This window comes from Chiloscyllium punctatum, unplaced genomic scaffold, assembly GCF_047496795.1.
Source record: "Chiloscyllium punctatum isolate Juve2018m unplaced genomic scaffold, sChiPun1.3 scaffold_81, whole genome shotgun sequence".
NCBI lineage: Eukaryota > Metazoa > Chordata > Chondrichthyes > Orectolobiformes > Hemiscylliidae > Chiloscyllium > Chiloscyllium punctatum.
Genome location: NW_027309815.1, coordinates 269,050 through 281,887, shown reverse-complemented (window position 1 = coordinate 281,887; position 12,838 = coordinate 269,050). Strand labels below are relative to the sequence as shown.

Sequence of the window (12,838 nt, the reverse complement as noted above, 5' to 3'; positions counted from 1 at the left end):
ATAGTTAGTTTAATGTCTGTGTTTGTAATATGGCAGAGTCGAATATTAAAGTAATAAATAGCAGGACATTTAGAAAAGCTTATCATTTAACATTGTAGACTGGGTTTTGTGAAAGAGACACTATGACAAATTTGCAACAGTTCATTTAGGAGATAACAAGCAGGGCTGATAAAGGGCAATCCAATGATGTTCTGTATTTGGGTTTTAAAAAATGCATATGATAAGGTGCTTTAGAAAAGTTAATTGCATAATACAGGAGCTCACTGTGTCAGGGGTAACCTATTTGCATGGAGTGAGGATTGGTTAACCACACTGGCTGTTGCTGAGACCTCACTTGGAGTACTGTACACAATGTTAGTTCCCATATTTAATAAGGGATAAACCAGTATTGGAGACAATTCAAAAAAAATTCAGCTAGCCGCTTCAAGGATGAAAAGGTTGACCTATCAAGAATAGCTAAACAGGTTAGGTCATTATTCAATAGAATCTCGACAAACAGATTACATACAGTGTGGAAACAGGCACTTTGGCCCAACAAGTCCACACCGATCTGACGAAGCACAACCCACCCAGATCCATTCCCCAACATTCACCCCTTCACCTAACACTACAGGCAATTTAGCATTGCCAATTCACCTAACCTGCACTTTTTTTGGATTGTGGGAGGATACCGGAGCACCCGGAGGAAACCCACGCAGACAACGTGCAAACTCCACACAGAGAGTCACCTGAGGCAGGAATTAAACCCAGGTCTTTGGCACTGTGAGATATCAGTGCTAACCACTGTGCCGACCACATAATATAAGGGGTGATCTTATGGAAACAAGGTTCTGAGGAGATTGACAGGGTAGATGTTGACTCGATCTTCTAGCACCAATGAAGTCTCAAACTAAACATTACATAAGGGAACATTCATTTTGTAAAAAATGTAAAGAATTTTTTTCTCTCAGTGAATGGCTAGAATTTTCTAGCCCAAAAAATTGTGAAAGTTAAATGTGGAAGGGGAATGGATCTGGTTGGGTTAGTCATCAGAGGGTCAGTGTGACTTGTTGGGCTGAAGGGCCTGTTTCCACACAGTAGGGAATTTATGATTCTGTCTCAAATTATTCTAAAAGAGGCCAGATAGATTTTTGAAATATTGAGCAGTTGAGGGATATGCGGATCAAGCATAAAAGAGGTGTTGAGGTCTGGGTTGGCCCAGCCATGATCTGATAGAATGGGGGAACAAGCCGAAGGGAATGAATGCCCTATTCCTGTTCTGATTCCTTGAGGCTCCATTTCATGCTTTTTTTATCTCCAAAGAAGAGCGTGATACAATGTGCTGAAGATCTCAGATGTTGTGAAAATGGTGTGTTTATGTACTGGTTCAGATGGCATTGATTCATCAATCACAGCTATGCAGTCATGAGTAGGAAGGCAATTCCCTCCATGAATAAAGGAAATCTACTGCAGAGCTCACACAAAGGGATCCTTCCCCTCAGTGAACTCTCCCATCACATTATCCAACATATCAGCGAAAGCAGGACGCACAGTGCATGCTCGAGCCAACAAAGGGACCAGGGGTGATTGATGTCAGGACCGGACCAATGAAAGGACGGTGGGCGGAACTGGAGGACCAGGGGAGGTTGGTCCTCCAACCAATCAAAGTGAACTAGGGGCAGAACTAGACTAAACCACGTGGTTACCCTCGCGCGCAGCGGAGAGTCGCTGTAATGAATTTTCCGGAAGTTATGGAGCGAAAGGATACGGTAAGGAAAGAAACAAATAAACAGAGGGAAACGGGAGAAAAACTGTATTGCTATGAGGGGAGAGGTTTTACAAGCATGTTGTGCACGTCGGAAAACACAAATTTGAACTTCCCAGTCCCGTGTTTGTAGTAAAAGGGAAATTGCCTCAGCGCGGCTGCAGGCCTGAGTGAGCACCGCCATCTTTATTCGGGGCAACGATTCACTGGACACGTGCGCAGCCCCATCTTTGTAGGGGGCAAGGTGCAGCCAGGCGCATGTACAGCCTTTCTCTGGTACAGAGTCATTGGGCAGGATTTACACAGAGTACATTCAAACTCAGAGTAATGAATGTTTATTTCTGGATTTGTTTCGTCATTCATTTAAAGGACTTGCTATCGTAACTGAGTTTGCAGGTCAATCAAAATTGGAGGTATTGTGCATAGGGAAGAAGGTTACCTCAGGTTACAGTGAAATATTGATCAGATACGGATTAATTTAGATAAATGTGAGGTGCTGCATTTTGGAAAAGCAAGTCAAGGCAGGACTTATACTCTAGGGGAAAGTGAAGACTGCAGATGCTGGAGATCAGAGCTCAAAAATGTGTTGCTGGAAAATCACAGCAGGTCAAGCAGCATCTAAAGATCAGGAGAATCGACATTGCGGGCATGAGCCCTTCTTCAGGATTCCTGAAGAAGGGCTCATGCCCGAAATGTCGATTATCCCGATCTTTGGATGCTACCTGACCTGCTGTGTTTTTCCAGCAATACGTTTTTCAGCCCAGGACTTATGCACTGAATGGAAAGGCCCTGGAGACGTTTGCAGAACAAAGAGACCTTGGACTGCAGGTTCACAGTACTTCCAAGTCAAGTTGCAGGTAGATAGGATGATGAAGAAGGTGTTCAGTGTATTTTCCTTTATTGGCTAGAGCATTGAATATAGGATGTGGGAGGTCATGTTGCTGTACAGGACATTCATTAGGCCACTTTTGGAATATTGTGTGCAATTCTGGCCTGCCTCCTATCAGAAGGGTGCTGTGAAACTTGAAAGGTTTCAAAAAAGACTTACAAGGATGTTGTTAGGGTTGGAGGATTTGAGCTACAGGATGAGGCATAAAAGGCTGGGGCTGTTTTCCCTGGAGTGCCATAGGCTGAGCGGTGATGTTATGGAGATTTATACAATCATGAGGAGCATGAACAGGGTAAATGAACAAGGTGTTTTCCCTGGAGTAGTGGTGTCCAAAAGTAGAGGACATTGCTTTAGGGTTAACGGGGCAAAAATTCAAAGGGGGCTAAAGAACAACTCTTTCATGCAGTGGGTGGAATGAGCTGCCAGAGGAAGTGGTGGAGGCTAGTACAATTAAAACTTGTTGAAGGCATCTAAATAGACACATGATATGATTAGGAAGCGTTTACAGGGATATGGGCCAAGTGCTGGCAAATGGGAATAGACTAGGTTCGGATACCGGGTTGGCATGGATGAGTTAAACCGAAGGGTCTGTGTCGGTGCAATACGTCTCTATGACTGTGGGATCATAACAGCTTCTACAGCTCTACTTCATCTCTGGGCTCCCTTATGAGCACTTTGTCAATATCTAGCTTGCTCAGTATCAAACAATGGGTGTATTTTTGGTCTGTTTCGTATTTTACGATTACTTTTACAGACATTTTTGTAAGTTAATTTTTCTCTGCCGCCCAGCCCCTGACCATGTGCTGCTTATTAATTTTCTTTCTGGAAAATCTTTGACACTCAAGAATTCTTTTTTCCAATAAGCAAGTGTATTTTCCTTCCATTTCGGACTATCAAATTCTGCACCATTTTCATTCCCTGTAATCTGTTTTGCACTGCCTGAAACATCAACTGTGTTTCTCCTTCCACAGATACCAGTGATTAATGCCAAAGTCCTGTTGCTTGTGGAGAGGGTGATGTTTGACTTTCTTGTACAGCTGCAGTTTGTGTGGTGAAGGTACTCCCACAATGTGGTTAGGTAAGAGATATTACAGAGTATTCATTACAGCAACAGTGATGATTTGAAGGTAATGTCCAAATCAAGAACAGTTTGTAGTTTTATCATCATGCTTATAATTTCACAAAAATATTATTGGGAACTTTAGACATAAGGTCAGAGACTGATGGTATTAGGTCAGGTGACCAAAAGCATTGCCAAATAAGCAGGCTTTGAGGAATGTCTTAAAGGAGGAAAGCAGACCTGTGAGGTTTTGGCTGCGAATTTCAGAAAATGATGCTTTGGCAACTGTAAAAGCAGCCACACAGGTGAAGTAATGAATTAATAGATCATTGGGAGTCTCGAACAGAATGGGTTGTCGAGGTCTTCACGGATGTGTGATGCGGCAAGCTAGGGATGATCACAACCAGGAATTAAATCAAGGGTCAGAATTTTAAATTGAGGGATGTGGGCCGGATGCTGGCAGGTGGGACGGAATTGGGTTGGAATATCTGGTTGGCATGGACGGGTTGGATTGAAGGGTCTGATTCCATTCTGTACGTCTCTGTGGCTCTATGTTGTTGATTATGAATAGGAGCCTTGTGATGGATCAACAAGTTTTGGTACGAGGGAGTACTTGGGCAGCAGAGATTTAGTTTTTCTTTAGATTACAGGGAGATTGAATGTGGGAAGCTGGCCAGGAGTGTGTTTGGATACTGACGTCTGGAGATAACACAAGGTGGATGACAGTATATGAGCTGAGACAAGGGTAGAATCAGCTAGAAATAGTGATCTTGGAGTGGGACTGGGCTGTCACCCTCACCTCACCTCTGGGATTCAGCTGGTTGTCAGGTTGTGAATCAGGGCCGTAACACAATCGGGAGCTGAGTGACCCTGGTGGAGCCTAAAATGAGTGTCCCTCAGCTGGCTATTGCTGTGCAGATGCTGCTTGATACCCCTGTTGATGACATCTTCCATCACTTTACTGCTGATCGAGTGTGGACTGATAGATGGAAATTGCTTGGGTTGCATTGCCCTGTGTTTTTGTGCTGAACATCCCTGGGCAAGGTTCCACATTGTCGCTAGATGCCAGGGCTGGAGCGGTCCTTAGCTTGGTGGGTGGCAAGTTCTGGAGCTCAAACCATCAGTATTATTGCCAGAATATTGGTAGGGCCCGTAGCCTTTGCACTACTTAACCATTTCTTGATGTTATTCACACTGAATCAAACTGGCTTAAAACTCACATCTGTGATGTTGGAAATCACTGGAGAAGGCTGAGATGGATCATCCCACTTTGCACTTCTGGCTGAAGATTGCTGCAAATGCTGTCATCTTATCTGGTGCGTGGGCGTGTGAGACCCCTTCACCGGTAAGGGTGGGGATATCTGTGATGTTTCCTCCAGTGAGTTATTTAATTGTCCATCACCGTTCACAACTGGGTGTGGCAGAACTGCAGAGCTCCGATCTGATCTATTGGTTGTGGGATCGTTTAGCTCTGTTGCTTGCTGCTGATGCTGTTTGACATGAAATAGCTTCAGGAAATGGTTTAAGTAGAATCCAAAGAGATCAAACAAATATATCACAGACAAAAGATTAACTGGACCAGAGAATAGGACCCCTTAAAGATTAACGAGGCTGTCTATGGAACCACCAGGGGTGGGAAAGATATGGAAATATTTCACGTCATTTTTACTGGAGAAAGATATGGAAGCTCGAGAGTTTGGAGAAATAAACAGAGAGAACTTGAAAAGTATCCATGTTACAGTGGAGGTGTTACTGGATGTCTTGAATTGCATCAAGTTGAATAAAGCCCTGGGACCTGATCAGATGTATCCCGGAACTTTCTGGAAATCTAGGGAAGTGATTGTTGGGCCTCTCCTGAGGTATTTGTATCATTGATAGCGACAGATGAGGTGCCATTATTTTAAAAAGGTGGTAAGGAGAGGCCATGGAACAAGAAAATAGTGAGCCTGAAGTCAGTGGCAGGCAAGTTGTTGGAAAGGATTCTGAGGGACAGGATATCCATCTATTTGGAAAAGTAAGGAATAATTATTGACTGTTCTCAATGTGGCTTTGTACGTGCACAATAGTGTCTCACTAACTTGACTGAATGTTTTGAAGTGACAAAGAAAATTGATTAAACCAGGCTGTGAACGTTGTTTATATGGACATTCGACAAGATTCCACAAAGCAGACTGGTTAGCAGGGTTACATAACATGGAATGAAGGGGAACAAGCCATTTGGGTACGAAACTGGCTTGATGGTAGGAGACAGAGGGTGATGATGGAGATTTGCTTTGTGGACTGGAGGACTGTGAGCAGCAGTGTGCTACAAGGATCAATTATTGGGTCCTTATATAAATGACTTGGATGTGAATATATGAGATATGGTTAGTAGCTTTACACAAGACACCAAAATTGGAGGTGTAGTGGACAGCGAAGAAGGTTAGTTCAGAATACAACAGGATCTTGATCAGATGGGCCAGTGGAGCAAGGAATGGCAGATAGAGTTAAATTTAGATAAATGTTAGCTGTTGGATTTTGGAAAGGCAAATCAGGGCAGGACTTATACACTTACTGGTAAGGTCCTGGGAAGTGTTGCTGAACAAAGAGACCTTGGAGTGCAGGTTCATAGTTCCTTGAAAGTAGAGTCACAGGTAGGTAAGGGAGTGAATGCAGCGTTTGTTATGCTCTCCGTCATGTTGTTGCTGTACAGGACATTGATTAAGGCTCTTCTGGAATTCTGTTTTCAGTTCCAATCTCCCTGTTCCAGGAATGATGTTGTGAAACTTGAAACATTTCAGAAAATGTTTGCAAGGACTTTGCCAGAGTTGGACAGTTTGAGGGCAGTGCATGTTTGGAGTGAGCTGCCAAGGGAAGGGGTGAAGGAGAGTACAATTACAACCTTTAAAATACATTGATTAAGCCACTTCTCGAATTCTGTTTTCAGTTTGATTTTCCCTGTTCTGGGAAGGATGTTGTGAAACGTGAAAAGGTTCGGACAAGATTTACAAAAACGTTGCCAGGTTTGGAGGATTTGGGCTACAGGGAGAGGCTGAATAGGTTGGGGTTAATTTCCCTGGAGAGTCCAAGACTGAGAGGTGACTTCATGGAGATTTATAAAATCACGAGGGGCATGGATAAGGTGAGCAGACGGGGTTCTTTTTCCTGAGGTTAGATGGGTCCAAAACTGGAGCACATGGTTGAGAGGGCAACGATTAAAAGGAATCTAAGGGCAACGTTTTCAAGCTGAGTGTGGTGTGTGTATGGAATGAGCTGCCAGATGAAGTAGTGGAGGCTGATAAAATCACAACATTTAAAAGGCATCCGATTGGGTACGTGAACAGGAAGGGTTTTGATGGATACAGGCCAATAGCTGGCAAATGGGACTCCAGTAGTTTAGGATTCCTAGTCGGCATGGATGAATTGGACCGAAGTTCTGTTTCTGTGCTGTATATGTCTATGACGTTAATAAACTAAGATGCATTCCTCTTTTGTGGAGAGCAAGCTGAAGCACAGATAATTGTCCTTGGAGCTGAGAAGGTGAAACAGTGATTTTGACCTGGTGCAGATTTGGTTCCAAGGTCTTGAATTTGAGGAGAGAGAGGAATTGTTAACACTGTCATAACTTTTAGTAACTACTTTCAAGTAATTGGCAAATAATACAAAGTGAAAATGTGAACATTATTGTACTCAGTAAGTTCTGAGCATCTGGAACAGTCTGAATGACACAGATTCAGCAGGTATTCTGAAAGAGACTTGGAATTTTAATTTTTAAGGAAAGATTTGGGGGGCTGTGGGCAAATAGGAGGGGATTTGGGACAGATTTGCAGCATCTCCAGAGGGAGAGAGTACAGCCCCAATGGGCTGAATAGCCCCCAGGCCCTGTGCTCTGTGGTACTGCCCCATTCACTGTGAATGATGAAGCTCATCCCAGGGCAGAGAGAGGGATTAGCCCTCCACTCTCATCACAATGGGGCCTGGCTGATTGACGGCAGCTCCAGACCAATGGGAGGAGAGTCTGTGTGGTCCTGCAGCCAATGGGAGTGAATGAGGGGTGTGGCCAGCAAGATGACACAGGTCCATGAGCTGTGCAGGTGCCGTGTCACTGGGTGGGGTTGGGAGAGACAGCAGAGACTGGGACAGAGGCTGTTGGACCTGAATTACAAACTCCCGGTAAATTAGAACCAAAAAACTGTGGAAGATGTAAATCAGAAAAAACAACCAGGAGGTTCTGGAAAAGCTCAGCAGGTCTGGCAGTATCTGTGATGAGAAATCAGAGTTAACATTTCAGATCCGGTGTCCCTTCCTCAGAACTGATACTGAGAGAAAAAAATGTTGGTTTATATGCAGAGGGAAGGGTTTAGGGGAGGATGTAAGGATTAAAGGATAGGTGGGAATAGAGCGAGAAGAAGGGTTGGATAAAGGAGTGGATAACGATCTAGCTGGGGGAGGGCTACTAGCTGTTAGTGGCTAACCATAGGTAGTGTGTAATGACAGGCTGTGAGAACAAGGACTGGTGTGTGGGGTAGGGGGGCTAGGACATGGGGTTGCTAAACTACGGTTAGCCACTAACTGTCTCCGTCGTAAGCTGTTCTCCACAGACATCACTCCATGATTGGAGCTGCAGAGGACAGAGTTGTAGATGGGCGGCACGGTGGCATTGTGGTTAGCACTGCTGCCTCACAGCGCCAGATACCCGGGTTCTATTCCCACCTCAGGCAACTGTCTGTGTCGAGTTTGCACATTCTCCCAGTGTCTGCGTGGGTTTCCTCCGGGTGCTCCGGTTTCCTCCCACAGTCCAAAAATGTACAGGTTAGGTGAATTGGCCATGCTAAATTGCCCGTCGTGTTAGATGTAGGGGAATTGGTCTGGGTGGGTTGCTCTTTAGACGGTTTGTCTGATCTAAAAATCTCTTAAATATCCTTCCCAACCCCCTCTATACTCCTCAAAGATGTATCTTAAAGTTGTTCTCTTTAATCAACATTTCCAGCATTCGTGAAGCACTTTAGGAGATTTGTCAGTGTGAAAGGCTCCATACAATGCAGGTCGTTGTTGTTAATGTCTGACATTAGGAGAAACAGGAATGAACACTCTCTCTCTTATACCTGATAAACAGCAGCAAAAGCAGGAAGCACTGAGCATGCTCCAGCCCACAAAGGGCCTCTGGTGATTGATCTCAGTGCAGGACCAATAAAAGGATGGGGACGGGGCTGAAAGACAAGGTAGTGCCGGTTGGTCTGAGTGAATGAGGGGCGTGGCTACACTCAACCACGTGATAAGCCTCTCGATTAGTGGTGCTGGAAGAGCACAGCAGTTCAGGCAGCATCCAAGGAGCAGCAAAATCGACGTTTCGGGCAAAAGCCCTTCATCAGGAATAAAGTGATACCACGTGATAACCTTCACTGGCAGCACTGTGATGTTGTGATCAAGGCATTGGAAATGTGTGAAGGTGCAGGGCATGGTTAAGGAAAGACATATTGATCAGGAAGAGAAGGAAATTTTAATGGAACGGGCTGAGACGTTTTACAGAACTTAGTGCACATCGGAAAACACAAATTTGAAAATCCCAGGCCTGTGTTTGTGGCAAACGGGAAAATGCTTCAAATGGTGAAAGGTGTGAGTGATCGCCGCCATCTTTATTGGGGGCAGTGATCCACGGGACACGTGTGTGGCTGCCAATTTTGAGAGGGGCAAGCTGTAGGGGGACGCATGCACAGCCTTCCTTGGCAGGGAGTGATAGGGCAGGATTTACACAGTGTCAGAGTCAGGATGTTTTCAATGTCAAAGAGTGTGATGCTAGAAAAGCACAGCAGGTCAGGCAGCAGCTGATTGGTGGGAAGGAAGATGGAAACGTAGGTCAGGTCAAAAGGGCAGTGCCGAGTTGGAAGGCTGGATCTGGGATAAGGTGGGTGGAGTGGAAATGAGGAAACTGGTGAAATCCACATTGATCCCATGTGATTGGAGGATCTGAACACAGATGATGAGGCGTTCTTCATCCAGCCATCAGATGCCTGGGATTTGGCGGTGGAGGTGGCCCAGGACCTGCATATCTTTGGTGGAGCGGGAAGGGGAGTTAAAGTCTTTGGGCACAGGCTGTTTGGCTTGTTTAGTGTTTTACTGTTACTTTCACAGACCTTTTGTAAGTTAATTTTCCTCTGCTGCCCAACCCCTGACAATGTGCTGCTCTCTCAACGGACTAAATTTTCCACAGTATCTTTGCCAGTGAATAAATCTTTTTTTCAACAAAAGAGTGCATTTTCCTTCCATTTCTGACCATCAAATTCTGCAACATTCTCACTTCCTGTAATGCATTTAGCACTCCCTGAAATATCAACTATGTGTTTCTCTCTCCACAGACACCAGTGATTAATGCCAAAGCCCCATTGCCTGTGGAGAGGGTGATGTTTGACTTCCTTGTACAGCTGCAGTTGGTGTGGTGACTTGGGTAAGAGATGTTACAGATTATTCACTCAGTGACAGTGAAGAGTTGACAATGTGTGTGCAAATCAACAACGGTTTGTGTTTTTATCATTTTTATAATTTCACAGAAATTGAGAATTTCTGACATAAGGCCACAGATGGGGATATTAGGTCAGGTGATCAAAAGTATTGCCAAATAAGCAGGTTTTCAGGAATACATTAAAGGAGGAAAGCAAGTCTGAGAGGGTCAGGGTGCGAATTCCAGACTTTGTTCCCTTGACCGTGTCGAAACAGCCAGACTGGTGAAGCAATACATAAATGCACCTTTGGGAGTCTGAAAGAAAATGAGTTGTCGAGGTCTCTCAGGTTGTGTGGTTCAGGGAGACAGGGATGTTCACAGCCAGGAATTACATCAAGGGAGAGAATTTTAAATTGTTGCTTGGAAGGAGCCTTTTGATGAATCAACAAGTTTTGGTGCAAGTGAGCACTCGGGCAGGAGGGTTTTCGATACTCTTGGGATTATATGTAAGTTGAATGTGGGAGGCTGGCCAGGACTGTGTTTGGATAACGTAGTCTGGAGATAACACAGGGATGGACGAGTATTTCAGTAAATGAGCTGAGACTAGGGTGGAGTTGGGTGATGTCACTGATGTAGAAATAGCAGTTTTGGAGTCGGGCCCCTCCTCATCACTCCCCCTCCCCAATTCACAAATATTTTTCGTTGTTCTGTCTGTCTTTTCTGGTTATGTCCTTCTTTCCAATTCTGCTAAGAACTAATACTTGACCTCAAGGTTGTTGGAAAATCCTGCTCCATCTCCACTCTCCCGTTCCTTTCTGAATTCCTCATATGTGGTGTCCATCCAGGATCTATCTTTGTCCCCTCCTGTATCTCACCTACACACTGCCAGGAGGTGTCATCGTATCGGTTTCCCATGTACACTGACGATGCCCAGCTCTCTCTCCCGATCATCCCTCTCTATTGCTCCACTGTTACTCATTCATCAAACTGCTTACCACTCGATTGGCTGCAATTTCCTCCACTGAAACACTGCAATGGTTAAACCCATTGCCTTCAGTTGCTATTACAAATTACTTTCCCTTACTGCTCAGCCCCTCCCTCTTACTGGGAAATGCCTGAGGCAGAACTTAACAATATTGCTCTCATGTTCTGACCCCAAGGTAACCTTCTGATCAGACATCTACACAATTGCAAACACCTGGAATTCCAATCTCTAAAATGTTGCTTTTCTCCACCTCACCCCAGCTCCATTGCTACTGAAACCCCTTACCCATGTCTGTGTTGCATTAAAGTTGACAAATCTAAAACAGAACCCTTGATTCTGCAACTGACCCAGAATCTGGTTCTAGGATCCCTCATGATGGGACACATCCTCTCAGTATTTACCCTGACATACCCCTTAATAAGCCTATGTTTCAATAAGATCGCCTCTCATTCTCCCCCAAATCCAATGAGTCCAGTCCCAACTTCTTCAGCCTTTTCTTAAAAGATAGTCCCTGCAAACCAGGGATCATCCCAGTAAATCTTCTCTGAATGCTTCCGATGAAGTGATGTATTTCCTTAAATAAAGGGACCAAAATTTCTCTCATTACTCCATATGTGGTCTCACTCGCATATATAAAGTGGCTCTCAGGTATATACTCCAAACTCTTATACTGCAAATCCCCTGAAATCAGGAATAATATTCCATTCCCCTTCCTGATGACCTGTTGTAACTGTGTGCTAGCTTTCTGTGTTTCCTGCACAGTTACCCCCTGGGTCCCTTTTGTGTTGCAGCTTTCTACAGTTTCCACCATTTAAATAGTCCTCTGTTCTTTTATTACCTCCTCCAAAATGAACAACTTCACATTATCCCAAGTTATGCTCCATTTACCAACTTGTCCACTTCTCCGAATCCATCTCTGTAAACTGTTTATAATCCTTTTGGAATTTTACTGTTCTACATTTTCTAGGAGACTCCCCCCTCATTCTTCTAAATCTTTCCAGGGAGCACCAGGCAGTGGGAAGCATGCTGAGTTGCTGTCTTTTCAGAGAGACTCTTTGGAATGACTGGGAGGATCTTGCTGCCCTTTGGTCAGAATGGAGACAACTTGCCCATCGAGCTGCATGAGCCTTTCACCCCCCCCCCCCCCCATGTCTTATTGATGAGGCACAGCGGCAGAACGGAAGGAAAGAAAAGGAAGGAAATCCTGCTCTCCAAATCTCACTGACTCTTGGAACATTCTGTCCCATGTGTCAAAGATCTGCCCTGTTCAGTCACATGAAGTCCCAAGTTGGAAAATCATAGAAACCCACACAGATTTCCCCCTGAACTGACTACTGACCTCCACAAGGGGTAATATGTACAGTCATCCTGGACCAGGAGGAGGGGATGGTGTGAGTTTCTAACCTGAACTGACAGTGACAGATTTTATAAATTTGTATTACAGGATACTACAGGTGGATATTCAGATGGCAATCTCAGTAACTGTAATGCCAAACTCTGATTGAATTACTCCATTCATCAGGACCTCAGGACCTGGATATTTGCACTGTGTGTGAGTATTTTGTTCCAGCTCAATTCCATTTTCTGCATAAAAATTCTCCTTTGAATCAAACCGTCCTGTCAATAGATCTCCCCAAAATCTTAAATATGTGTCCAGTAATCATTTTATGATGAGTTGATGAGTGCAAGGTTTAACATCCTGTTGTATATGTTTTGTAAGCACTTGTCTCTCAGCTCCCCTC

General features: G+C 44.5%; 1 long non-coding RNA gene across 6 annotated transcripts in view; it reads left to right on the top strand.

The window, feature by feature from the left end:
* Positions 1–1,663: 1,663 nt before the first annotated feature.
* The window catches only part of LOC140471412 (uncharacterized), a 32,062-nt gene continuing 20,887 nt past the window's right edge, over positions 1,664–12,838 (top strand). For 5 of the 6 annotated variants that reach the window (XR_011957003.1, XR_011956998.1, XR_011957002.1 and 2 more), the window contains exons 1-4: positions 1,664–1,748; positions 3,605–3,711; positions 10,029–10,117; positions 12,541–12,648. This is a non-coding gene — a long non-coding RNA (uncharacterized lncRNA). Of the gene's footprint in view, positions 1,749–2,049; positions 2,069–3,604; positions 3,712–10,028; positions 10,118–12,540; positions 12,649–12,838 lie in introns of those variants that run through there. The other variant, XR_011957001.1, reaches the window with a different exon arrangement.